The 13,361-nt window shown below is 40.0% G+C and overlaps 1 pseudogene; it reads right to left on the reverse strand.

The window, feature by feature from the left end:
* Positions 1-8,658: 8,658 nt before the first annotated feature.
* On the reverse strand, positions 8,659-10,803 carry LOC135708885 (uncharacterized; annotated as a pseudogene).
* Between the last annotated feature and the right edge of the window lie 2,558 nt (positions 10,804-13,361).

Below are 13,361 nucleotides of genomic sequence, written 5' to 3' on the forward strand. Positions count from 1 at the left end.
GCCGTAAAGCAGATCGAAAAAAAAAATCCATACCAGACGTCTTAGGCAAGAGTAGAAAAAATGGCTTAATCCGATGTCGATGAAACGTCGAAAATGGAACCCAAAAGATGATGGAAAAGGGCAAAAACCATCACAATTTGAAGCCAAAGCATGTACACACACGTGAAGGCTAATCTTTGATTTAGATCAATAATAAAATCGAATTATAAACGTCCAAGAGTAGGAGTAGTAACGCATCGTCTCTCTATTTGAAATGTGACCGGAAATGTCTGTAAAAAAAGCTTCAAATCTATAGGCTTTCTTCTTCAACATTGGAGCACGAATGCATGCTAAACAAAAGAATGGACCGTAGTAGCATTGAATGGAACACGGAACAAAGTAGAAACAAACTTCTCATTTGTTCGATAAAAATTAAGATCTGACAAATTTTGACAGATATGTTTATATCTCACTAAAAATATTCCGCCTTCTTTCGTCTGCATTTCGCGGGACAGGCGTTAAAAACGTTCAGGCTTAGACTAGCACAAACACACATACACAAACACCTTATCCTATATAAGCGGGAAAGGCCGTTGATGAAACTGTCTAAAAACGGTGACATATGTCGATCGAGCGGATCTGATTGGTGTGTTCATCTGAATGATTTTGGCATTTTTCATGGAGCGAAGAATAAAATGGGTTGACGATTGATTCATTCATATTTACTCCCGTACGGAGAATGCACCCACTTTACGCTTGAATATTTTGCTTATGGAGCCGAGCTCAGATAGCAATCACTTATTAAAAAAATGTTGTTTAGAAGCCTTCTATTTATGGGCAGTTCCACGCCAACTGACGAATCGGAAAAACTCGACCTTCTCCGATTTGCATAATTGTTTGTGATTTTAGATCTTAAAAAAATTCTAAATGGCGCCTCTAAGATGTTTCAAAAACTATAGCATGAGAACGGCACTTCTGATCGGAATGCCGCCTGAGACAAAGTTGAAGATAAAAATAATGATTTTCAGGGAAAAATAAACAAACAAAAAGTTTTTGAAAATTTCCTGTAAAAATTCGTAGCAATTATAAAAACCAAAATGTCTCAAAATGTCCTTGACCGATTGACAAACATCGAGGAACAAGAATTTTTGAACATTTTAATCAACTCTTTGTTGCAACTTTTTTTCATGTCATTTATACTCAGAAAACAATGCTGGAAACATTTAAATCGATTTCAGTAAAATAAATACAAATTAAAGGTAGGGTAAATGGTGTCTTAGGCACCCATTGACAGTTTTCCTCAACCAAAATTTAAACGTCAATTTCTCTGAATCTCATCAAAACAATTCCCTGAATATATTCAAACGATTCCTAAATCTTTCAGCTTCAATCTGATTACATTTTTACGACGGAACAATCCTGTTATGGCAGATTTTTCTTTAAATGAAAGACCGCCCTGCAAAATGCGGCTGATTTTGAGTTGCTGATAATAAAACAACTGGTTAATAGGTAATTTAAATCGGAAGGTTTCCTACAATAGTCACACTTACCTGAGAAGTTTGGTGCGTTGTAAAAACGCTTTCGAACAGTTTTGAACAATTCTGTTGATTGAAATGGATAGAGAAGCAAGCAGTACATAAATTCAAACAAATAAACACATCATACGTGTGTGTGACGCTAAAAAATACCAATAGAAGCGCGGACGCTGCTTATATTGCAGAGAATACGTAATTCCCCTACTTACAAAATTTTTCAAAATTTGACCATAATTCTTGTTGTACGAATTTTGTCGGTTTTCAAGTGTCCATGGTCAGTGGCGCCGGTGGTGTAGTGATAGGCGTGATTACCTCTCATCCCAGCAGGCCTGGTTTCAATCCCAGTTGGCGCCGCCGGGATGTTCTGAGGCATAACATCTCTGATCATGGGAAGGGAAGTAAAGCCGTTGGTCTCCGGTTCATGAGTTCATGGGTCGATAGGTAGGGTCCAGGTGTGGAAACTGCCTCCCTGGCGTCCGTAGCATTGGTACACAGTACGGAAAACAAGGTCGACGAAAAACAACTCAAGGCAAAACAATGAATTTTCCGAGACTCAGCAACCAAACGTAACTTTTCCTGAGATCTCAGTAAAACAGATTGCCGAGCACTCGGTTTGGTTGGGTTTTAAGAGGAAGAGGAGAAAACTGGTTTCTTTTTGTCTGTGACGTGCTCTTCTTCTCTCGCGGAAACGACCGTGCAAAAACAATTTGTGCAACACGGTCGTTTGCGTTTGACAATCATTTTGCGTTTGACAGAAAATTGGTTCATAAAAGTCTCCCTATTGTCTCCTCTTCCTTTTAGGTTGGGTTGTGATGGTTCCCTGCAAAGCAATCGTCGTCTAGTTCTTGGATACGCTCCTGTAAGTCTGTAAGTCTCGATTAAGTGTCTATGCTCTGTTCAGCTGTCTACTTTTCTTAAATCATCTTATGAGGTTCCGTTTCCCAGAACTTGTAGATTTTCACACTGAATGTTTATCACAAGTTTGTTCACGGAAGATAGCTCTGCACCCATCTATAAATGGTCTTCTACACCAGAACATGGTTAGTATCTCTGGTGTCTGTCATAGAAAGTGTTCGTTCAGTAAATAACTCGCTGGACTCTTGAATTCCCAACAGTATTTCAATGCATTTTAATCGATTAAATGAAGGATATTCTAGTACTACATCTGCTGGTGTTTGGATCTACCTGGAATGGCCCTACCGGTATATCGGGATCTTTTAAATGACTCATAACCCACGAAAGATGAGATTTGAAGGTAGAACGATAAACACCTGCGATGCAGACATTTGCATTTGGTCTTGGCAGCTTCAACAATTCACGACCCACAATCGAGCAAAAATCGTATTATCGGCCAACGAATTAAAATACTCGGGGATTTGACAAAGATTTAGTCCCAGCTAGAAAGAGTCTATTATAAGAGAAGAGTAGATTCAAAACACGCGATTTCGTGCGACGCGATTTCTAGCAACACTGCCAATCCAAGTAACCAAAAGTTCTGATAAAAGGCTATTTGTGGCTTAAGCAGCTTGAAAGTTACGGTACCATAATTGAATAGCATTCTAAACAACTTTGGGCGGAACTTGTACGGAACGTTTAGAAAATAAGTTAAAAGAGGTGTTTGTCCTTTAGTTCGCACTTTTATGAAAGTTAATCCAGTATTTTACGATCGCTTATGGCCGCCAGAACCTGACTGAGTTTCTGGTAGGGAACATAAGGTTTGAAGTTTGGGTTGTGTCGATTGACGTGTAAACGATCAAATTTGAAATCATATGTTCCCTACCAAAAACGTCAAATCATATGTTCCCTACCAAAAACTCAGCCAGATTGTGGCGGCCATAAGCACCCGTAAAATGCTGGATTCTTAAGTCAGGAGTTATGAAAGTTATGTCTAAAGACAGGTACGAACGTATATTGATTTATCAGCATTATTAATAGTATTGGAGCTGTTTGAAGAATAAAACCCAATCCTTCTGCGTGAGAGTGCCAGCACGAACCGCTACGTCATCTGAGATATATTAAAGTGAGCTGTTGTCCCGCCTACCAGGCTTGCAAATGCTCATTACAGCTAAAATGCTATTTTTTTCGATTTATGCAGCTATGAAACATTTTAATGGTGATTCTTATTGACAAGATGCAAGAAGACAAGGTAAAGTATTTGTATGATACATAAAACATGTTAATTTAGCTTTCAGAGGGTCACAATAGCGATTAGCTGTAACGATGAGCAACGTGACGAGCGAGCAATCAGAGATCATAAAATCGCTAGTTGTGACCTTCTGAAAGCAAAATTGATAAATTGTGTATGTCATACACAAACTTTACCACCCATTCTTGAGAGAGAGAGAAAGATTAGTAATTTCCATTTAATTCCACTACCTTATTTGCTTATCCTTGACAGATACGCGTATTTCGTCTACAATGTGCAGACTTCTTCAGTGTCTTGTACTAATACTCGACTGAAGAAAAACATCGCATGTGAAGATGTGTGCTGCAACCTTTGATTTAAAATAATATGTTAGGCCTTTTTCCTCTTGTTTTTTGGTCTTATTAACCTCCGCTATATGTTCTTTAAATCTAGTTGCTAAAGTTCTCTTGGTTTGTCCTACATATACTTTGTGACAATGATTACACCTTATTTTATATACACCTGCTTTACCTAAAACATTAACTGGGTCTTTAGTGGATCCTTATACCCCGTACAGACTATGGCTTATATCATGTAATATAGCACTCATACATCTAGTTTTCACTGGAAATCCTATGTATGAGTGCTCATTGCAAGACAGCCTATATTACATGATATAAGCCATAGTCTGTCCGGGGTATAACAATGATTTCAACTGGTTATGTCTACTGGTGAAAACTAAATCTAATCCGAATTGTTTTAACTGTGGTCTTAGCTTACAAGTAATATCTTGATCAAATGGAACGGACACTCGTTTCAATGGTTCAGGTGCTGCGGTGAGGGTTGTAAATAATCTCCTTTGTAGAGTTCTCGCTTTTCTATCGATGATTGCCTGGATTGTGGTCTCCTTGTATCCGTTGAGTCTTGCTGTTTCGAAGATGTACTGTAATTCCTTAACCTTTCATGTATCGCTGAGTGGAAGAGCCTGCATTCGATGAATCATGTGGTGAAAGGTGGCCATTTTCTGCTGGAACGAATGGTTGGAGTATAGGGGATAACTCTTTTGGTGCTTGTTGGTTTCCTGTAAATTTTGTATTCATGCGAGGAAGATGATGACGATTTCCTGATGACTAGAAGATCGAGAAATGCGAGTTTCCCGTCTTTTTCTACCTCGTGAGTGAATTTGATATCCTTGTGAATTCTGTTGATCTCATCTAAAATTTGTGGAAGGGCTTCCCGTTTAACTACGCTGAAGATATCGTCAACAAACCTCCACCAACGGTTTGTTAATAGTCCTTTCTCCTTCAGGATTGTCTCCAAGTTGGCCATGAAAAGTTAACACAAGAAGGGGGATAGGGGGTTTCCCATTAGGGCTCCTTTCGTCTGCTTGTAGAAGTTACCTCGGAAAGAGAAGTAGTTCTCTTTCATACAAAGTGGGTCAGCTTAAGGTACGTCCGAACCTTGTTTCTCCATGCTGTATCCTCTCGTTGTTTTAATAACCAGTCCTCCAAATGGTTGATCGCTTCCTTGACCGGTACGCTGCGAAAAAGAGCTGTGCGTCAAAAGATACCATAATCTCGTCCTCGTTGAGTCTCCTGAAGATTGTAGCTGCTGGGCGAACTCCTGGGTGTTACTAACTGCTTTACTCTGGAACTGATTCGGCATACTCTGAAACTCTTTGACTAGCCACTTCGCTAGTTTGTGGGTGGGGGAACCAACTGCAGACACGATCTCTCGCATTTCATTTCCCGGTTTGTGGACTTTGGGGTGACCTTTGATCCTGGGTAGAATGGGATTGGGTTTCCGTAAACGACCTGCTCCATCTCCTAAAATCGATTTGCACTCCTTCAGTGCTTTCTCCACGCGTTTCACTATGTTCTGTAAGGGGTCTACTCGAAGCTGTCTATACGGTCCGTTGTTAATCTTCGTTGTCATCTGATAGTCGTAATCGTCCTTGTCCATGATAACGACCGCGTTTCCCTTGTCTGCTTTCACGTAGTATACAGCTTTACTTTTCAGCTCCTTTACAATCCGAATTTCTTTTTCGTTGGCGCGACTTTGTTCCTGTCCGTCCTTAATTATGTTCGATGTGATAGTCCTAACCGTATTCTATGATGGTATCGGAAGTGTCTTGGTAATCGCTGTTTCTACTGGCTTGGTTGTAACCACGTATCCTAGCCCCTTGTTGAGGTGTGTCAATTGTTCTTCCGTGAATGCGCTTGTCGATCGGTTGACAACCAACCCATCAATGGAGTGAATCCTCGGCATCGTGGTGATGGTTGATGGGATCTGCTCACTGTAGAAACGTCTGGCTCGGTCCGAGGTACAACTGATAATGAATATTTATTCTCATGCTTTAAGGTTGTTACAGAACCAATGGTTGCTTAGATCCTACATTCCCTCCTTACGTTTAATATTTTAAAAATTTAATATATTCAAAGTTTGTAATCTGCTAAGTATTTAGGTACATGTTTCGAGCGCTTGCTGGTAGCTCGGCTAGTCTCAAAAGGGCGTTTTCGACCATCGCATCGTGAGACCATCTGAGGTTCCGTAGTAGTTTGGCTGGTAGAGGGTTGTTCCGTTGGATTCGTAGTACGTTCAGCAGCAGTTGGAATGGCTGGTCCCATGTCATCTTCTTCTTGTGTGCCCTCAGAGGTTTTATGATTATCTGCGTCATTCTCCTGTTTCATCATGGGATTCGCATTTAGGATTCGTTTTGTGTGGTTCACGTGTCGATTGGAGATCACACTGCTTTTAATGTTCTTCAAGTGGAGCCGTGATCCGTCGCGTTGTATCACAAGGTGAGGTTCGGGGTTGAAAGTGGTTGTTAGCTTATTTTTCTTGACAAAATTTTTCGCAATCACATAATCTCCAACATCGATATTGCATTGCTTAGCTCTCCTTTTTGAATCCGCATACATTCTTCCTTTTTCTTTCGCCTTCCTATCGTTTTCTCTTGCTTCAGTTTCATTGACTGGTCTTGAGTTTCCTGGTATTTTATCCCGAATGTTCCACCCAAACATCAATTCCAACGGTGAAAACTTTGTTATGCTGTGAGGTGTTGCTCGGTAAGAGTGAAGAAAATCTTGTAGATCATACCGCCAATTACGTCCCATAGTACAGCTTATTTTCAAGGTCTTCAATAAAGTTCTGTTTTGCCTCTCGACCAATCCATTTTGAAAAGCTGCATAAGGAACTGTATGCTTGATTGAGATTGCATTTGTCTGACAAAAATTCAAGAATTCTGCTGAAGAAAATGGCTGACCATTATCGCAAACAACTTCAATAGGATAGCCGAACCTTGCAAAAATTTCCCTCATTTTAGTGACTGTTACTTTTGCTGTCATTGAAGTAAGTATAGCAACTTCAACGTACCGGGAGTAGTAGCCTGTCGCTACAAGCAAATGGTAACCGCCAGGAATTTCCATGAAATCCACCGCTATTTTCTTCCACGGTCCGTTAGGCATCTCGGTTCTTGTTATAGGAAGTGTATCAGGTTCTGATACAAGCGTACATCCTGTGCAAGATTGGACGAATTTCTCTACCATAGAGTCCATCCTAGTCCACCATACTTTAGATCGTAGTCGACGTTTCATTGCTGCAATTCCAAGGTGAGGTTCGTGTGCAAGCTTCAAAATTTGGGTTTGTAGGATTCGAGGAATTACAATGCTTTGATCTTTCATCAATAAATGTCCATCACTGGTGAAGCATCCCGACATCTTTGCATAACGCATTAATGTTCTAGGCCAACGTCGAGAAGGGTACGGTAACCATTTAATCAGTTCTTGCAGTTCTTCATCTGAGTTTGTGGCAGTTACAATTTCCCGAAGGGTTATTGCCAACGGGCAAGCATCACTAGCTATCATTCGTACGATTCTTTCTGATTCTTCATCAAAGCTAGGTCCATTATCTGGTAAAGATTGGCAGAGTCGTGACAGCGGGTCAGCGATGTTATTCTTTCCTGGACGGTACATTACTTTGAAATCGTAGGACATCAGGCGCAACTTCCATCGTTCAATCCTTGGTGACGGCTTCAGATGATCTCCAAAAATCACGACTAACGGCTTATGGTCCGTAACCAGATGGAAAAACTTCCCGTAAAGATAATAGTGAAACTTTTCACAAGCCCATACTAATGCTAAAGCTTCTCGCTCAGTCTGCGCATACTTCTGTTCTGTCGGAGTGAGAGTTTTAGACGCATAACAGATCACACGATTGCGATTATCTTTCCCTTTCTGTACCAAAACAGCACCAAGGCCAACAGGACTCCCATCGGCAATAACATAAGTTTCATCGTAAACATTATAAAATCCAAGGGTATTTTTGTTAAGTAGAATCATCTTAATTTGCTCGAATGCTTGTTGGTGTACTGGTTTCCATTCGAAGTTTATGCCTTTCCTTGTGAGCTGATTTAGGGGGTGTGTAATGGTTGCCATATTTGGAACATGTCGATGAACGAAATTAACCAAACCAAGCAGACTTCGAACTGCTTCTGCGGACTTGGGGACTTGTAATTTTTCGATAGCTTCCAGTTTTTCTTGAGAAATTGAAATTCCTTGTGTAGAAATGTGATAACCCAAGAAGTCTATTTCCCTAGCGCCTGTGATAACTTTGTCAGCATTCAGTAGTATCTTGTACTGCTTCAATCTGTTATACACCATCAAAGTTCTTTCACGAAGCTCAGATTCGTTTCTAGCGGGGATCAGAATGTCATCGATGAAAATAATAAGCCATGGAAGATCAGCAAAAATCGTCTCCATAACTTTTATGAAACAACTCAGGAGCAGCAGAAAGTCCAAACATGAGCCTTTTATAACGGAATAAACCAAGGGGGGAAATGAAGGTGGTGATGTATCGACAATCATCTCGAAGAAGAACTTGATGGAAAGCTTGTCGAATGTCAAGTTTAGTGAAAATTTGATTTCCTCCGATTTTCTTCGTTATTTGCTAGAGTGTTGGAAGGGGATGGACTTCTCCAACTATTGCTTTGTTAGCCTCCCGGAGATCTACAATAAGTCTGACCTCATCGAAGCTTTTACGCTTTACTAACATTGGAGAGACCCATTCAGAAGCTTCATTGACACGTTCAATGATGTCCTGCTTCTCTAGCTCCCGAAGTTTTTTCAAGGTCAATTCTTCAAGAGGAAATGGTATGCGACGAAGGCTTTGGCGGACTGGAGTTACAGTTTTATCGATTTTGATATTAGCAACAATACCTGTACACATGTGAAGTTTAGAATAGATTTATTTAAATTTACCTGTATAAATTATTGCTTACCATCCACATGTGGGAACGATTCATCATTCACTGCTTGCAAAAAATTTCACCAATCCAAGTTTGACTGCTGTGTCACCTGAGAGAAGCGAGCATTTCCCATTCTGGATCACGTAGAACGTAGTGTCGGTACTCCGACCGTCGATCATAGCTTCTGCGTCGACTTCACCTTCCTCTCCTGATAGAGTATGCTTTAAACCCAACGCGTTTCAACGTAGCCCAATCTGCTTCGCTTGAAACGTCTTCGTCTGCTCCTGTTTCAATCACGAACTTCAAACAAACTCCTCCAACAGATACTGGAACCATCTTTTTTCCTGCTCCTAGATGGAAAAGATCAACTACATCTGAGTTGCGCTCGGTTCCATCTACAGATACTTCTCGTATGAATCGCTTTTGTTTACGGGAAGCTCCGAAACGATTGTACTGGGACGGTTGTCCGTTGGTCTTCTTCCTTTTTAGAAAACAGCAGCGGGAAAGTGTCCCACTTGACCACAACTTCTGCATTCGAGTGATTTGGCTGGACACGATGGATCTTTCGAATCATGTCTGCCATTGCATCGGAAACATCTGAATCGCCTTGGTCCTCCGAGTTTGGAGCGTACCTTCAAAATTGACTCTTCATTGGCCTCCGTTTCGACAGCGCTGACTTTTTGTAAGTTTCCGTTCCGATTGTCCAAATCGCTCATCTGTATTTGAACAGACTCGTGGGTACGACCGATCTCTACGATCTCCTTGAAGTTAAAGTCTTTTTCCAGGCACTTCCTCTTCAGACTCACATCCGTTGTAGTTGTAATAATTTGGTCAGCTACCATGCTTTCCAGCTGATCTCCAAAATCACAGTAGGCTGCCTGCTTTTTCAGTCTGATGACAAAAGTGTCAAACTTTTCACCTACAGCTGGTTTCATCTCGCGGAACTTCTGACGTTCGAACGTTTTCGAGAGTCTCGGTACAAAGTAATCGTCCAACATTGACATGTGGTACCGGTTCTCCATAGCGTGTGATTCGTCAACATGAACTTGCTTGACCACTTTCCGGATGTCTGGTCCACCGAACATCATCAGGGATTTGAATTTTTCCTCCTGATTGTCAACGTCCTTCCATGCTAGGTATGCTTCAAAATGTTCACGCCACTTCTCCCAGCGGGCAGACACTGGTCCGTCGGCATCTTCGGAAAACGGAGGGATCAACTGGTTTACCTAGAAAACACGCATTTTAAGGTACTTTACGAGCTACACTACGTCTGTGACGTATTTTTATCAAAATTCATGTGATCTGCGTACTACACAAAACTCAGGTTCCGCACTGAAATACATATACACAGTATCACTCTGCGTACTTCATCCCAAATGTTGGGTTCCGCATTTAACATTCTCTAAGTTCAGATTTACTGCGTACTACATCCTTAAACGTCGGATTCCGCTTAAAATATCTCATATTTTCCTGCGTACTTCATTCCAAACGAAAGGTTCCGCTTTCTTTCACATTAGGAATTTCTGCGTACTGCATCCCATGAAACATTGGGTTCCACATAATGATACTTTTTACATATTTCACTGCGTACTTCATCCCGTTGCTATAGGTTCCGCGTATTTTGTTTAGAATTTTCCAGAATCACCGGGTCTCACGTCATCAACAAAATTGTTTTAGTGAGAATCATCCCTAAGCGATTAGGATTTTCATTCCGAAAAAAAATACCCTGAACTGCCTCTATTTCTTAGGATGTTAAATTCCGGGTTTACGGGAGAAATTGAAATTCAATTTTCTCAGGTAAAATCATCCCTAAGAATTTTCTATCCACGAAAATGATTTCAGGTTTGGTACATTAGAATTTTCCACTGCAAACTCTCTCGAAAATCTGCTTTATCACAAGTACTCACCATAGGCCAAGCCATCTCACGGGGGTCCAAGTAAAATTTTCTGGGGTGGAGTGTCCAAATCTGTGGGTAACTTTTATCGCTCGTCGCCAAAATGTAGAAACGTCTGGTTCGGTCCGAGGTACAACTGATAATGAATATTTATTCTCATGCTTTAAGGTTGTTACAGAACCAATGGTTGCTTAGATCCTACACTCACCGGTTCGGTGTGTCGTCCGTCTCCGTTGAGACTCCTGTCGTAGTCTGTTTAGCTTCCTATCCTGCAGCTTCCGCTTCCTATCCGATTCGCACTCCTCTGCTACTTTGGCCCTAGACAGAAACTCCTGGAATTTAATTGGATACTCCTTGGCCAATTTGAGATGTAGATAATAACATACCAAAATCTTCATGTCCAGCTTGCTATATAGCCGTCTGATGCTATCTTTGATGAACTCTGCTTCCATCCTCTTGACTACGCTGAGTGGGGTAGGTGTCCGTACCTTAATCCTATGGCTTTTAATAATAACCATATATTTTTGACATTTCTTCAGAAATGCTACGTCCTTGTGAAGCGATGCGATGGTTTTCTTCAATCCGATGAATTTATAACCGTTGGTGGAGGTTTGTTGACGATATCTTCAGCGTAGTTAAACGGCAAGCCCTTCCACAATTTTTAGATGAGATCAACAGAATTCACAAGGATATCAAATTCACTCACGAGGTAGAAAAAGACGGGAAACTCGCATATCTCGATCTTCTAGTCATCAGGGAATCGTCATCATCTTCCTCGCATGAATACAAAATTTACAGGAAACCAACAAGCACCAAAAGAGTTATCCCCTATACTCCAGCCATTCGTTCCAGCAGAAAATGGTCGCCTTTCACCACATGATTCATCGAATGCAGACTCTTCCACTCAACGATACAGGAAAGGTTAAGGAATTACAGTACATCTTCGAAACAGCAAGACTCAACGGATACAAGGAGACCACATTCCAGGCAATCATCGATAAAAAAGCGAGAATTCTACAAAGGAGATTATTTACAACCCTCACCGCAGCTCCTGAACCATTGAAACGAGTGTCCGTTCCATTTGATCATGATATAACTTGCATGCTAAGACCACAGTTAAAACAATTCGGATTGGATTTAGTTTTCAACAGTAGACATAACCAGTTGAAGTCACAACTAAACATCAGAATAACAGCTGTATAGAAGCGTAAATGGATATGCAATAAGAGCTTGTCCCAACCATCCCAACAGCCATAAGTAGCTGACTAAGTTCGCCAGATTTGCTTGTATAGAGGTTGAGTAAAGGTTATTTCATATCGTATAGTATTTTAATACAGATTGAGGCTGTATAAATGAAATCCCTTGCAACACGGCTGTCATAAAGAAGTAGAATATACTTTTCAATGACTTACATATAGAATCAATATTACTTTAATTTACATCATTTAATACATTTATACAACCTTAAAAGCGCAAGACGCGGAGCTTATAAAACTAAATACTGGTCTTATAACATGTTTTGGAAACATTATAAAAACCAGCGGCAAAAAATTAAATTAAAAAAAAATAGTATAGGATTCGAACACTGGTCCTTGGCGTGATAGACATATTACTTCTTAACTAGACCAACTCCGCGTGATAAATGTTTTATAATAAGTATCTACCAAGTTCTTGCCGATGGCATGAACATTATATTCTCGTGCAACACGCCTTCGATCTGTCATAAAGAAGTTTTGTAAGCAGCAATGCGTACATTTAATTACCAGAGTGCTATTTAAAAGTATTTTCAACTACTTATGAAGCATCCTGCACCTTTTCAGTTGCATTAATTTATTAGCTGTCATAAAAAAGTGTTTTCAACTCTCTTTATAACAAACCTCCGAAAACCTCTAAAGAAACTGTCAATCACTGCGTGAAGAGACAGTTCGGCTCGAAAGTCCAGAATCTCTTCAAGAGCTTTACAATTTCAACTAAGATTGATTTTGCATACGACAAGTTTTATAGGGGTAGTAAAACAGTAAGATGCACGTTTAAGAAACATTTAAAGATAAAAGCAGAAGAAAACTATATTGGAAAATTTCAAATTCTAGGAAGTATGAAGATAACATCAATAAACTTCATATAAAACAAGCACAGTTAAAATTATTTTGTAATTTTACACGAATTTACATGCACATAAAACGAGCATGTATATTCATGTAAAACTAAATTGCTTTTTAAATTTACGCGACTTGAAATTAACATGCATGCAAAATTAAACGTCACTTGAACTTTACATGGATGGCTTTAGATGGGCGCTTTTTGTAATTCTACAGGACATTTAGAATTACACGCATTTGGATTTTTGAACGAATTGGCATAATATCGAACTGATTGTCAAGTACACAGTTCGAAAAAGTAGTGTAAATTTCTGTTCAATATGATGCCCATAAATGGAGCGTCACATATCATATAAGTTTACATTATATATCATGTAAAGTTCTGACATATTTCATGCAATGTAGCAAATATTGTATACAAAAGCCCGTCCTTGTAAACAACATTGTTTGCAAGTTGCTAGGTTGCGTGAAATGAAATTTAAG

This window comes from Ochlerotatus camptorhynchus, unplaced genomic scaffold, assembly GCF_037179485.1.
Source record: "Ochlerotatus camptorhynchus isolate MF236.1 unplaced genomic scaffold, CSIRO-AGI_Acam_v1.1 ptg000338l, whole genome shotgun sequence".
Classification (NCBI taxonomy): Eukaryota; Metazoa; Arthropoda; class Insecta; order Diptera; family Culicidae; genus Ochlerotatus; species Ochlerotatus camptorhynchus.